The sequence below is a fragment of the Schistocerca gregaria genome, unplaced genomic scaffold (assembly GCF_023897955.1).
Source record: "Schistocerca gregaria isolate iqSchGreg1 unplaced genomic scaffold, iqSchGreg1.2 ptg000077l, whole genome shotgun sequence".
Taxonomy (NCBI): domain Eukaryota; kingdom Metazoa; phylum Arthropoda; class Insecta; order Orthoptera; family Acrididae; genus Schistocerca; species Schistocerca gregaria.
The window spans coordinates 2930486-2943735 of NW_026061710.1; positions in this window are offsets into that span (position 1 = coordinate 2930486).

Sequence of the window (13250 nt, forward strand, 5' to 3'; positions counted from 1 at the left end):
ACTCCCATGGAGGAAAGTGCGGATGGTGACTGTTGTATTCAATCTAGATGCAATTTCTGTGTTTCATCAACATTCTGATAGTCCACAGATTACAGAATGCCACCAGATGTGCATCGGAAACTATTACTGGTCTTCCAGGGAACGATCAAATCGTAGACTGTTTAAGACATACCTCCCGTGGAGGAAAGTGCGCATGGTGACTGTTGTAATCAATCCCGATGCAATTTCTCTGTTTCATGAATACTTTGCTAGTCCACAGATTACAGAATGGCACCAGATGTGCTTCTGAAACTACTACTGGTCTTCCAGGGAATGATCAAAGCGTAGTCTGTTGGAGACATTACTCCTATGGAGGAAAGTGCGCATGGTGACTGATGTATTAAATCCCGATGCAATTTCTGTGTTTCATCAACACTCTGATAGTCCACAGATTACAGAATGCCTCCAGATGTGCATCGATAACTACTACTGGTCTTCCAGGTTATGATCAGAGCGTAGACTGTTAGAGACATTAGTCCCATGGAGGAAAGTGCGCATGGTGACTGTTGTATTCAATTCCGATTAAATTTCTGTGTTTCATCAACAGTCTGATACTCCACAGATTACAGAAAGCCTCCAGATGTGCATCGGTAACTACTACTGGTCTTCCAGGGAACGATCAAAGCGTAGACTGTTAGAGACATTACTCCCATGGAGGAAAGTGCGCATTGTGACTGTTGTATTCAATTCCGATTCAGTTTCTATGTTTCATCAACACTCCGATAGTCCACAGATTAGAGAATGCCACCAGATGTGCATCGGAAACTACTACTGGTCTTCCAGGGACCGATCAAAGCGTAGACTGTTTGAGACATTACTCCCGTGGAGGAAAATGCGCATGGTGACTGTTGTATTGAATCCCGATCCAATTTCTGTGTTTCATCAACACTCTGATAGTCCACAGACTACAGAATGCCACCATATGTGCATCAGAAACTACTACTGGTCTTCCAGGGAACGATCAAAGCGTAGACTGTTTGAGACATTACTCCCATGGAGGAAAGTGCGCATGGTGACTGTTGTATTCAATCCCGATGCAATTTCTGTGTTTCATCAACACTCTGATAGTCCACAAATTAGGGAAAGCCTCCAGATGTGCATCGGAAACTACTACAGGTCTTCCAGGGAACGATCAAAGCGTAGACTGTTAGAGACATTACTCCCATGGAGGAAAGTGCGCATTGTGACTGTTGTATTCAATCCCGATGCATTTTCTGTGTTTCATCAACACTCTGATAGTCCACAGATTACAGAATGCCGCCAGATGTGCATCGGAAACTACATCTGGTCTTCTAGGAAGCGATTAAAGCGTAGACTGTTTCAGGGTTACTCCCATGGAGGAAAGTGCAAATGGTGGCTGTTGTATTCAAACCAGATGAAATTTCTTAGTTTCATCAACACTCTGATACTCCACAGATTGCAGAATTTCACCAGATGTGCATCGGAAACTACTACTGGTCTTCCAGGGAACGATCAAATCGTAGACTGTTTGAGACATTACTTTTATGGAGGAATGTGCGCATGGTGACTGTTGTATTCAATCCCGATGCAATTTCTGTGTTTCATCAACACTCTGATAGTCCACAAATTTGGGAAAGCCTCCAGATGTGCATCGGAATCTACTACTGGTCTTCCAGGGAACGATCAAAGCGTAGACTGTTTGAGACATTACTCCCATGGAGGAAAGTGAGCATGGTGACTGTTGTATTCAATTCCGATTCAGTTTCTATGTTTCATCAACACTCCGATAGTCCACAGATTAGAGAATGCCACCAGATGTGCATCGGAAACTACTACTGGTCTTCCACGGACCGATCAAAGCGTAGAGTGTTTGAGATATTACTCCCGTGGAGGAAAGTGCGGATGGTGACTGTTGTATTCAATCTAGATGCAATTTCTGTGTTTCATCAACATTCTGATAGTCCACAGATTACAGAATGCCACCAGATGTGCATCGGAAACTATTACTGGTCTTCCAGGGAACGATCAAATCGTAGACTGTTTAAGACATACCTCCCGTGGAGGAAAGTGCGTATGGTGACTGTTGTAATCAATCCCGATGCAATTTCTCTGTTTCATGAATACTCTGATAGTCCACAGATTACAGAATGGCACCAGATGTGCATCGGAAACTACTACTGGTCTTCCAGGGAATGATCAAAGCGTAGACTGTTGGAGACATTACTTCTACGGAGGAAAGTGCGCATGGTGACTGATGTATTCAATCCCGATGCTATTTCTGTGTTTCATCAACACTCTGATAGTCCACAGATTACAGAATGCCTCCAGATGTCCATCGATAACTACTACTGGTCTTCCAGGTTATGATCAAAGCGTAGACTGTTAGAGACATTAATCCCATGGAGGAAAGTGCGCATGGTGACTGTTGTATTCAATTCCGATTAAATTTCTGTGTTTCATCAACACTCTGATACTCCACAGATTACAGAAAGCCTCCAGATGTGCATCGGTAACTACTACTGGTCTTCCAGGGAACGATCAAAGCATAGCATGTTTGAGACATTACTCCCATGGAGGAAAGTGCGCATCGTGACTGTTGTATTCAATTCCGATTAAATTTCTGTGTTTCATCAACACTCCGATAGTCCACAGATTACAGAAAGCCTCCAGATGTGCATCGGTAACTACTACTGGTCTTCCAGGGAACAATCAAAGCATAGACTGTTTGAGACATTACTCCCATGGAGGAAAGTGCGCATTGTGACTGTTGTATTCAATCCCGATGCATTTTCTGTGTTTCATCAACACTCTGATAGTCCACAGATTACAGAATGCCGCCAGATGTGCATCGGAAACTACATCTGGTCTTCCAGGGAACGATTAAAGCGTACACTGTGTCAGGGTTACTCCCATGGAGGAAAGTGCGCATGGTGGCTGTTGTATTCAATCCCGATGAAATATCTTAGTTTCATCAACACTCTGATACTCCACAGATTGCAGAATTTCACCAGATGTGCATCGGAAACTACTACTGGTCTTCCAGGGAACGATCAAAGCGTAGACTGTTTGAAACATTACTCCCATGGAGGAAAGTGCGCATGGTGACTGTTGTATTCAATCCCGATGCAATTTCTGTGTTTCATCAACACTCTGAGAGTCCACAGATTACAGAAAGCCTCCAGACGTGCATCGGAAACTACTACTGGTCTTCCAGGGAACGATCAAAGCGTAGACTGTTTGAGACATTACTTTTATGAAGGAATGTGCGCATGTTGACAGTTGTATTCAATCCCGATGCAATTTCTGTGTTTCATCAACACTCTGATACTCCACAGATTACAGAATGCCTCCAGATGTGCATCGGAAACTACTACTGGTCTTCCAGGGAACGATCAAAGCGTAAACTCTTTGAGACATTACTCCCATGGAGTAAAGTGCGCATGGTGACTGTTTTATTCAATCCCGATGCATTTTCTGTGTTTCATCAACACTCTGATAGTCAACAGATTACAGAATGCAACCAGATGTGCATCAGAAACTACTACTGGTCTTCAGGGAAAGATCAAAGCGTAGACTGTTTCAGACATTACTCCCATGGAGGAAGGTGTGGATCATGACTGTTGTATTCAATCCCGATGCAATTTCTGTGTTTCATCAACACTCTGATAGTCCACAGATTACAGAATGCCACAAGATGTGCATCGGAAACTACTACTGGTCTTCCAGGGAACGATCAAAGCGTAGACTGTTTGAGACATTACTTTTATGGAGGAATGTGCGCATGGTGACTGTTGTATTCAATCCCGATGCAATTTCTGTGTTTCATCAACACTCTGATAGTCCACAGATTACAGAATGCCTCCAGATGTGCATCGGAAACTACTACTGGTCTTCCACGGAACGATCAAAGTGTAAACTCATTGAGACATTACTCCCATGGAGTAAAGTGCGCATGGTGACTGTTTTATTCAATCCCGATGCATTTTCTGTGTTTCATCAACACTCTGATAGTCAACAGATTACAGAATGCCACCAGATGTGCATCAGATACTACTACTGGTCTTCCAGGGAACGATCAAATCGTAGACTGTTTGAGACATTACTTTTATGGAGGAATGTGCGCATGGTGACTGTTGTTTTCAATCCCGATGCAATTTCTGTGTTTCATCAACACCCTGATAGTCCACAGATTACAGAATGCTTCCAGATGTGCATCGGAAACTACTACTGGTCTTCCAGGGAACGATCAAAACGTAAACTCTTTGAGACATTTTTCCCATGGAGGAAAGTGCGCATGGTGACTGTTGTATTCAATCCCGATGCAATTTCTGTGTTTCAACAACACTCTGATAGTCCACAAATTACGGATAGCCTCCAGATGTGCATCGGAATCTACTACTGGTCTTCCAGGGAACGATCAAAGCGTAGACTGTTAGAGACATTACTCCCATGGAGGAAAGTGCGCATGGTGACTGTTGTATTCAATCCCGATGCATTTTCTGTGTTTCATCAACACTCTGATAGTCCACAGATTACAGAATGCCGCCAGATGTGCGTTGGAAACTACTATTGGTCTTCCAGGGAACGATTAAAGCGTAGACTGTTTCAAGGTTACTCCCATGGAGGAAAGTGCGCATTGTGTCTATTGTATTCAATCCCGATGAAATTTCTTAGTTTCATCAACACTCTGATACTCCACAGATTGCAGAATTTCACCAGATGTGCATCGGAAACTACTACTGGTCTTCCAGGGAACGATCAAATCGTAGACTGGTTAAGACATACCTCCCGTGGAGGAAAGTGCGCATGGTGACTGTTGTAATCAATCCCGATGCAATTTCTCTGTTTCATGAATACTCTGATAGTCCACAGATTACAGAATGGCACCAGATGTGCATTGGAAACTACTACTGGTCTTCCAGGGAATGATCAAATCGTAGACTGTTGGAGACATTACTCCTATGGAGGAAAGTGCGCATGGTACTGATGTATTCAATCCCGATGCAACTTCTGTGTTTCATCAACACTCTGATAGTCCACAGATTACAGAATGCCTCCAGATGTGCATCGATAACTACTAGTGGTCTTCCAGGTTATGATCAAAGCGTATGCTGTTAGAGACATTACTCCCATGGAGGAAAGTGCGCATGGTGACTGTTGTATTCAATTCCGATTAAATTTCTGTGTTTCATCAACACTCTGATAGTCCACAGATTACAGAAAGCCTCCAGATGTACATCGGTAACTACTACGCGTCTACCAGGGAACGATCAAAGCATAGACTTTTTGAGACATTACTCCCATGGAGGAAAGCGCGCATGGTGACTGTTGTATTCAATCACGATGCAATTTCTGTGTTTCATCAACACTCTGATAGTCCACAAATTAGGGAAAGCTTCCAGATGTGCATCGGAAGCTACTACTGGTCTTCCAGGGAACGATCAAAGCGTAGACTGTTAGAGACATTACTCCCATGGAGGAAAGTGCGCATTGTGACTGTTGTATTCAATCCCGATGCATTTTCTGTGTTTCATCAACACTCTGATAGTCCACAGATTACAGAAAGCATCCAGATGTGCATCGGAAACTACATCTGGTCTTCCAGGGAACGATCAAAGCGTAGACTGTTTGAAACATTACTCCCATGGAGGAAAGTGCGCATGGTGACTGTTGTATTCAATCCCGATGCAATTTCTGTGTTTCATCAACACTCTGATAGTCCACAGATTACAGAAAGCCTCCAGACGTGCATCGGAAACTACTACTGGTCTTCCAGGGAACGATCAAAGCGTAGACTGTTTGAGACATTACTTTTATGAAGGAATGTGCGCATGTTGACAGTTGTATTCAATCCCGATGCAATTTCTGTGTTTCATCAACACTCTGATACTCCACAGATTACAGAATGCCTCCAGATGTGCATCGGAAACTACTACTGGTCTTCCAGGGAACGATCAAAGCGTAAACTCTTTGAGACATTACTCCCATGGAGTAAAGTGCGCATGGTGACTGTTTTATTCAATCCCGATGCATTTTCTGTGTTTCATCAACACTCTGATAGTCAACAGATTACAGAATGCAACCAGATGTGCATCAGAAACTACTACTGGTCTTCAGGGAAAGATCAAAGCGTAGACTGTTTCAGACATTACTCCCATGGAGGAAGGTGTGGATCATGACTGTTGTATTCAATCCCGATGCAATTTCTGTGTTTCATCAACACTCTGATAGTCCACAGATTACAGAATGCCACAAGATGTGCATCGGAAACTACTACTGGTCTTCCAGGGAACGATCAAAGCGTAGACTGTTTGAGACATTACTTTTATGGAGGAATGTGCGCATGGTGACTGTTGTATTCAATCCCGATGCAATTTCTGTGTTTCATCAACACTCTGATAGTCCACAGATTACAGAATGCCTCCAGATGTGCATCGGAAACTACTACTGGTCTTCCACGGAACGATCAAAGTGTAAACTCATTGAGACATTACTCCCATGGAGTAAAGTGCGCATGGTGACTGTTTTATTCAATCCCGATGCATTTTCTGTGTTTCATCAACACTCTGATAGTCAACAGATTACAGAATGCCACCAGATGTGCATCAGATACTACTACTGGTCTTCCAGGGAACGATCAAATCGTAGACTGTTTGAGACATTACTTTTATGGAGGAATGTGCGCATGGTGACTGTTGTTTTCAATCCCGATGCAATTTCTGTGTTTCATCAACACCCTGATAGTCCACAGATTACAGAATGCTTCCAGATGTGCATCGGAAACTACTACTGGTCTTCCAGGGAACGATCAAAACGTAAACTCTTTGAGACATTTTTCCCATGGAGGAAAGTGCGCATGGTGACTGTTGTATTCAATCCCGATGCAATTTCTGTGTTTCAACAACACTCTGATAGTCCACAAATTACGGATAGCCTCCAGATGTGCATCGGAATCTACTACTGGTCTTCCAGGGAACGATCAAAGCGTAGACTGTTAGAGACATTACTCCCATGGAGGAAAGTGCGCATGGTGACTGTTGTATTCAATCCCGATGCATTTTCTGTGTTTCATCAACACTCTGATAGTCCACAGATTACAGAATGCCGCCAGATGTGCGTTGGAAACTACTATTGGTCTTCCAGGGAACGATTAAAGCGTAGACTGTTTCAAGGTTACTCCCATGGAGGAAAGTGCGCATTGTGTCTATTGTATTCAATCCCGATGAAATTTCTTAGTTTCATCAACACTCTGATACTCCACAGATTGCAGAATTTCACCAGATGTGCATCGGAAACTACTACTGGTCTTCCAGGGAACGATCAAATCGTAGACTGGTTAAGACATACCTCCCGTGGAGGAAAGTGCGCATGGTGACTGTTGTAATCAATCCCGATGCAATTTCTCTGTTTCATGAATACTCTGATAGTCCACAGATTACAGAATGGCACCAGATGTGCATTGGAAACTACTACTGGTCTTCCAGGGAATGATCAAATCGTAGACTGTTGGAGACATTACTCCTATGGAGGAAAGTGCGCATGGTACTGATGTATTCAATCCCGATGCAACTTCTGTGTTTCATCAACACTCTGATAGTCCACAGATTACAGAATGCCTCCAGATGTGCATCGATAACTACTAGTGGTCTTCCAGGTTATGATCAAAGCGTATGCTGTTAGAGACATTACTCCCATGGAGGAAAGTGCGCATGGTGACTGTTGTATTCAATTCCGATTAAATTTCTGTGTTTCATCAACACTCTGATAGTCCACAGATTACAGAAAGCCTCCAGATGTACATCGGTAACTACTACGCGTCTACCAGGGAACGATCAAAGCATAGACTTTTTGAGACATTACTCCCATGGAGGAAAGCGCGCATGGTGACTGTTGTATTCAATCACGATGCAATTTCTGTGTTTCATCAACACTCTGATAGTCCACAAATTAGGGAAAGCTTCCAGATGTGCATCGGAAGCTACTACTGGTCTTCCAGGGAACGATCAAAGCGTAGACTGTTAGAGACATTACTCCCATGGAGGAAAGTGCGCATTGTGACTGTTGTATTCAATCCCGATGCATTTTCTGTGTTTCATCAACACTCTGATAGTCCACAGATTACAGAAAGCATCCAGATGTGCATCGGAAACTACATCTGGTCTTCCAGGGAACGATCAAAGCGTAGACTGTTTGAAACATTACTCCCATGGAGGAAAGTGCGCATGGTGACTGTTGTATTCAATCCCGATGCAATTTCTGTGTTTCATCAACACTCTGATAGTCCACAGATTACAGAAAGCCTCCAGACGTGCATCGGAAACTACTACTGGTCTTCCATTGAACGATCAAATCGTAGACTGTTTGAGACATTACTTTTATGGAGGAATGTGCGCATGGTGACTGTTGTTTTCAATCCCGATGCAATTTCTGTGTATCATCAACACTCTGAAAGTCCACAGATTAGAGAATGCTTCCAGATGTGCATCGGAAACTACTACTGGTCTTCCAGGGAACGATCAAAGCGTAAACTCTTTGAGACATTACTCCAATGGAGGAAAGTGCACATGGTGACTGTTGTATTCAATCCCGATGCAATTTCTGTGTTTCATCAACACTCTGATAGTCCACAGATATCAGAACGCCTCCAGATGTGCATCGGAAACTACTACTGGTCTTCCAGGGAACGATCAAATCGTATACTGTTTAAGACATACCTCCCATGGAGGAAAGTGCGCATGGTGACTGTTGTAATCAATCCCGATGCAATTTCTCTGTTTCATGAATACTCTGATAGTCCACAGATTACAGAATGCCTCCAGATGTGCATCGGAAACTACTACTGGTCTTCCAGGGAATGATCAAAGCGTAGACTGTTGGAGACATTACTCCTATGGAGGAAAGTGCGAATGGTGACTGATGTATTCAATCCCGATGCAATTTCTGTGTTTCATCAACACTCTGATAGTCCACAGATTACAGAATGCCTCCAGATGTGCATCGATAACTACTACTGGTCTTCCAGGTTATGATCAAAGCGTAAACTGTTAGAGACATTACTCCCATGGAGGAAAGTGCACATGGTGACTGTTGTATTTAATTCCGATTAAATTTCTGTGTTTCATCAACACTCTGATAGTCCACAGATTACAGAAAGCCTCCAGATGTGCATCGGTAACTACTACTGGCCTTCCAGGGAACGATCAAAGCATAGACTGTTTGAGACATTTCTCCCATTTTGGAAAGTGCGCATGGTGACTGTTGTATTCAATCCCGATGCAATTTCTGTGTTTCATCAACACTCTGATAGTCCACAAATTAGGGAAAGCCTCCAGATGTGCATCGGAAACTACATCTGGTCTTCCAGGGAACGATTGAAGCGTAGACTGTTTCAGGGTTACTAACATGGAGGAAAGTGCGCATGGTGTCTGTTGTATTCAATCCCGATGAAATTTCTTAGTTTCATCAACACTCTGATACTCCACAGATTGCAGAATTTCACCAGATGTGCATCGGAAACTACTACTGGTCTTCCAGGGGACGATCAAAGCGTAGACTGTGTGAAACATTACTCCCATGGAGGAAAGTGCGCATGGTGTCTGTTGTATTCAATCCCGATGCAATTTCTGTGTTTCATCAACACTCTGATAGTCCACAGATTTCAGAATGCCTCCAGATGTGCATCGGAAACTACTACTGGTCTTCCAGGGAACGATCAAATCGTAGACTGTTTAAGACATACCTCCCGTGGAGGAAAGTGCGCATGGTGACTGTTGTAATCAATCCCGGTGCAATTTCTCTGTTTCATGAATACTTTGATAGTCCACAGATTACAGAATGGCACCAGATGTGCATCGGAAACTACTACTGGTCTTCCAGGGAATGATCAAAGCGTAGACTGTTGGAGACATTACTCCTATGGAGGAAAGTGCGCATGGTGACTGATGTATTCAATCCCGATGCAATATCTGTGTTTCATCAACACTCTGATAGTCCACAGATTACAGAATGCCTCCAGATGTGCATCGATAACTACTACTGGTCTTCCAGGTTATGATCAAAGCGTAAACTGTTAGAGACATTACTCCCATGGAGGAAAGTGCGCATGGTGAATGTTGTATTCAATTCCGATTAAATTTCTGTGTTTCATCAACACTCTGATAGTCCACAGATTACAGAAAGCCTCCAGATGTGCATCGGTAACTACTACTGGTCTTCCAGGGAACGATCAAAGCATAGACTGTTTGAGACATTACTCCCATGGAGGAAAGTGCGCATTGTGACTGTTGTATTCAATCCCGATGCATTTTCTGTATTTCATCAACACTCTGATAGTCCACAGATTACAGAATGCCGCCAGATGTGCATCGGAAACTACATCTGGTCTTCCAGGGAACGATTAAAGCGTAGACTGTTTCAGGGTTACTCCCATGGAGTAAAGTGCGCATGGTGGCTGTTGTATTCAATCCCGATGAAATTTCTTAGTTTCATCAACACTCTGATACTCCACAGATTGCAGAATTTCACCAGATGTTCATCGGGAACTACTACTGGTCTACCAGGGAACGATCAAAGCGTAGACTGTTTGAAACATTACTCCCATGGAGGAAAGTGCGCATGGTGACTGTTGTATTCAATCCCGATGCAATTTCTGTGTTTCATCAACACTCTGATAGTCCACAGATTACAGAAAGCCTCCAGACGTGCATCGGAAACTACTACTGGTCTTCCAGGGACCGATCAAAGCGTAGACTGTTTGAGACATTACTTTTATGGAGGAATGTGCGCATGTTGACTGTTGTATTCAATCCCGTTGCAATTTCTGTGTTTCATCAACACTCTGATAGTCCACAGATTACAGAATGACTCCAGATGTGCATCGGAAACTACTACTGGTCTTCCAGGGAACGATCAAAGCGTAAACTCTTTGAGACATTACTCCCATGGAGGAAAGTGCGCATGGTGACTGTTGTATTCAATCCCGATGCAATTTCTGTGTTTCATCAACACTCTGATAGTCCACAAATTAGGGAAAGACTCCAGATGTGCATCGGAATCTACTACTGGTCTTCCAGGGAACGATCAAAGCGTAGACAGTTAGAGACATTACTCCCATGGAGGAAAGTGCGCATGGTGACTGTTGTATTCAATCCCGATGCATTTTCTGTGTTTCATCAACACTCTGATAGTCCACAGATTACAGAAAGCCTCCAGATGTGCATCGGTAACTACTACTGGTCTTCCAGGGAACGATCAAAGCATAGACTGTTTGAGACATTACTCCCATGGAGGAAAGTGCGCATTGTGACTGTTGTATTCAATCCCGATGCATTTTCTGTATTTCATCAACACTCTGATAGTCCACAGATTACAGAATGCCGCCAGATGTGCATCGGAAACTACATCTGGTCTTCCAGGGAACGATTAAAGCGTAGACTGTTTCAGGGTTACTCCCATGGAGTAAAGTGCGCATGGTGGCTGTTGTATTCAATCCCGATGAAATTTCTTAGTTTCAACAACACTCTGATACTCCACAGATTGCAGAATTTCACCAGATGTTCATCGGGAACTACTACTGGTCTACCAGGGAACGATCAAAGCGTAGACTGTTTGAAACATTACTCCCATGGAGGAAAGTGCGCATGGTGACTGTTGTATTCAATCCCGATGCAATTTCTGTGTTTCATCAACACTCTGATAGTCCACAGATTACAGAAAGCCTCCAGACGTGCATCGGAAACTACTACTGGTCTTCCAGGGACCGATCAAAGCGTAGACTGTTTGAGACATTACTTTTATGGAGGAATGTGCGCATGTTGACTGTTGTATTCAATCCCGTTGCAATTTCTGTGTTTCATCAACACTCTGATAGTCCACAGATTACAGAATGACTCCAGATGTGCATCGGAAACTACTACTGGTCTTCCAGGGAACGATCAAAGCGTAAACTCTTTGAGACATTACTCCCATGGAGGAAAGTGCGCATGGTGACTGTTGTATTCAATCCCGATGCAATTTCTGTGTTTCATCAACACTCTGATAGTCCACAAATTAGGGAAAGACTCCAGATGTGCATCGGAATCTACTACTGGTCTTCCAGGGAACGATCAAAGCGTAGACTGTTAGAGACATTACTCCCATGGAGGAAAGTGCGCATGGTGACTGTTGTATTCAATCCCGATGCATTTTCTGTGTTTCATCAACACTCTGATAGTCCACCGATTACAGAATGCCGCCAGATGTGCATCGGAAACTACTACTGGTCTTCCAATGAACGATTAAAGCGAGGACTGTTTCAGGGTTACTCCTATTTAGGAAAGTGCGCATGGTGTCTGTTGTATTCAATCCCGATGAAATTTCTTAGTTTCATCAACACTCTGATACTCCACAGATGGCAGAATTTCACCAGATGTGCATCGGAAACTACTACTGGTCCTCCAGGGGACGATCAAAGCGTAGACTGTTTGAAACATTACTCCCATGGAGGAAAGTGCGCATGGTGACTGTTGTATTCAATCCCGATGCAATTTCTGTGTTTCATCAACACTCTGTTAGTCCACAGATTACTGGAAGCCGCCAGACGTGCACCGGAAACTACTACTGGTCTTCCAGGGAACGATCAAAGCGTAGACTGTTTGAGACATTAATTTTATAGAGGAATGTGCGCATGGTGACTGTTGTATTCAATCCCGATGCAATTTCTGTGTTTCATCAACACTCTGATAGTCCACAGATTACAGAATGCCTCCAGATGTGCATCGGAAACTACTACTGGTCTTCCAGGGAACGATCAAAGCGTAAACTCTTTGAGACATTTCTCCCATGGAGGAAAGTGCACATGGTGACTGTTGTATTCAATCCCGATGCAATTTCTGTGTTTCATCAACACTCTAATAGTCCACAAATTAGGGAAAGCCTCCAGATTTGCATCGGAATCTACTACTGGTCTTCCAGGGAACGATCAAAGCGTAGACTGTTAGAGACATTACTCCCATGGAGGAAAGTGCGCATGGTGACCGTTGTATTCAATCCCGATGCATTTTCTGTGTTTCATCATCACTCTGATAGTCCACAGATTACAGAATGCCGCCAGATGTGCATCGGAAACTACTACTGGTCTTCCAGGGAATGATTAAAACGTAGACTGTTTCAGGGTTACTCCCATGGAGGAAAGTGCGCATGGTGTCTGTTGTATTCAATCCCGACGAAATTTCTTAGTTTCATCAACACTCTGATACTCCACAGATTGCAGA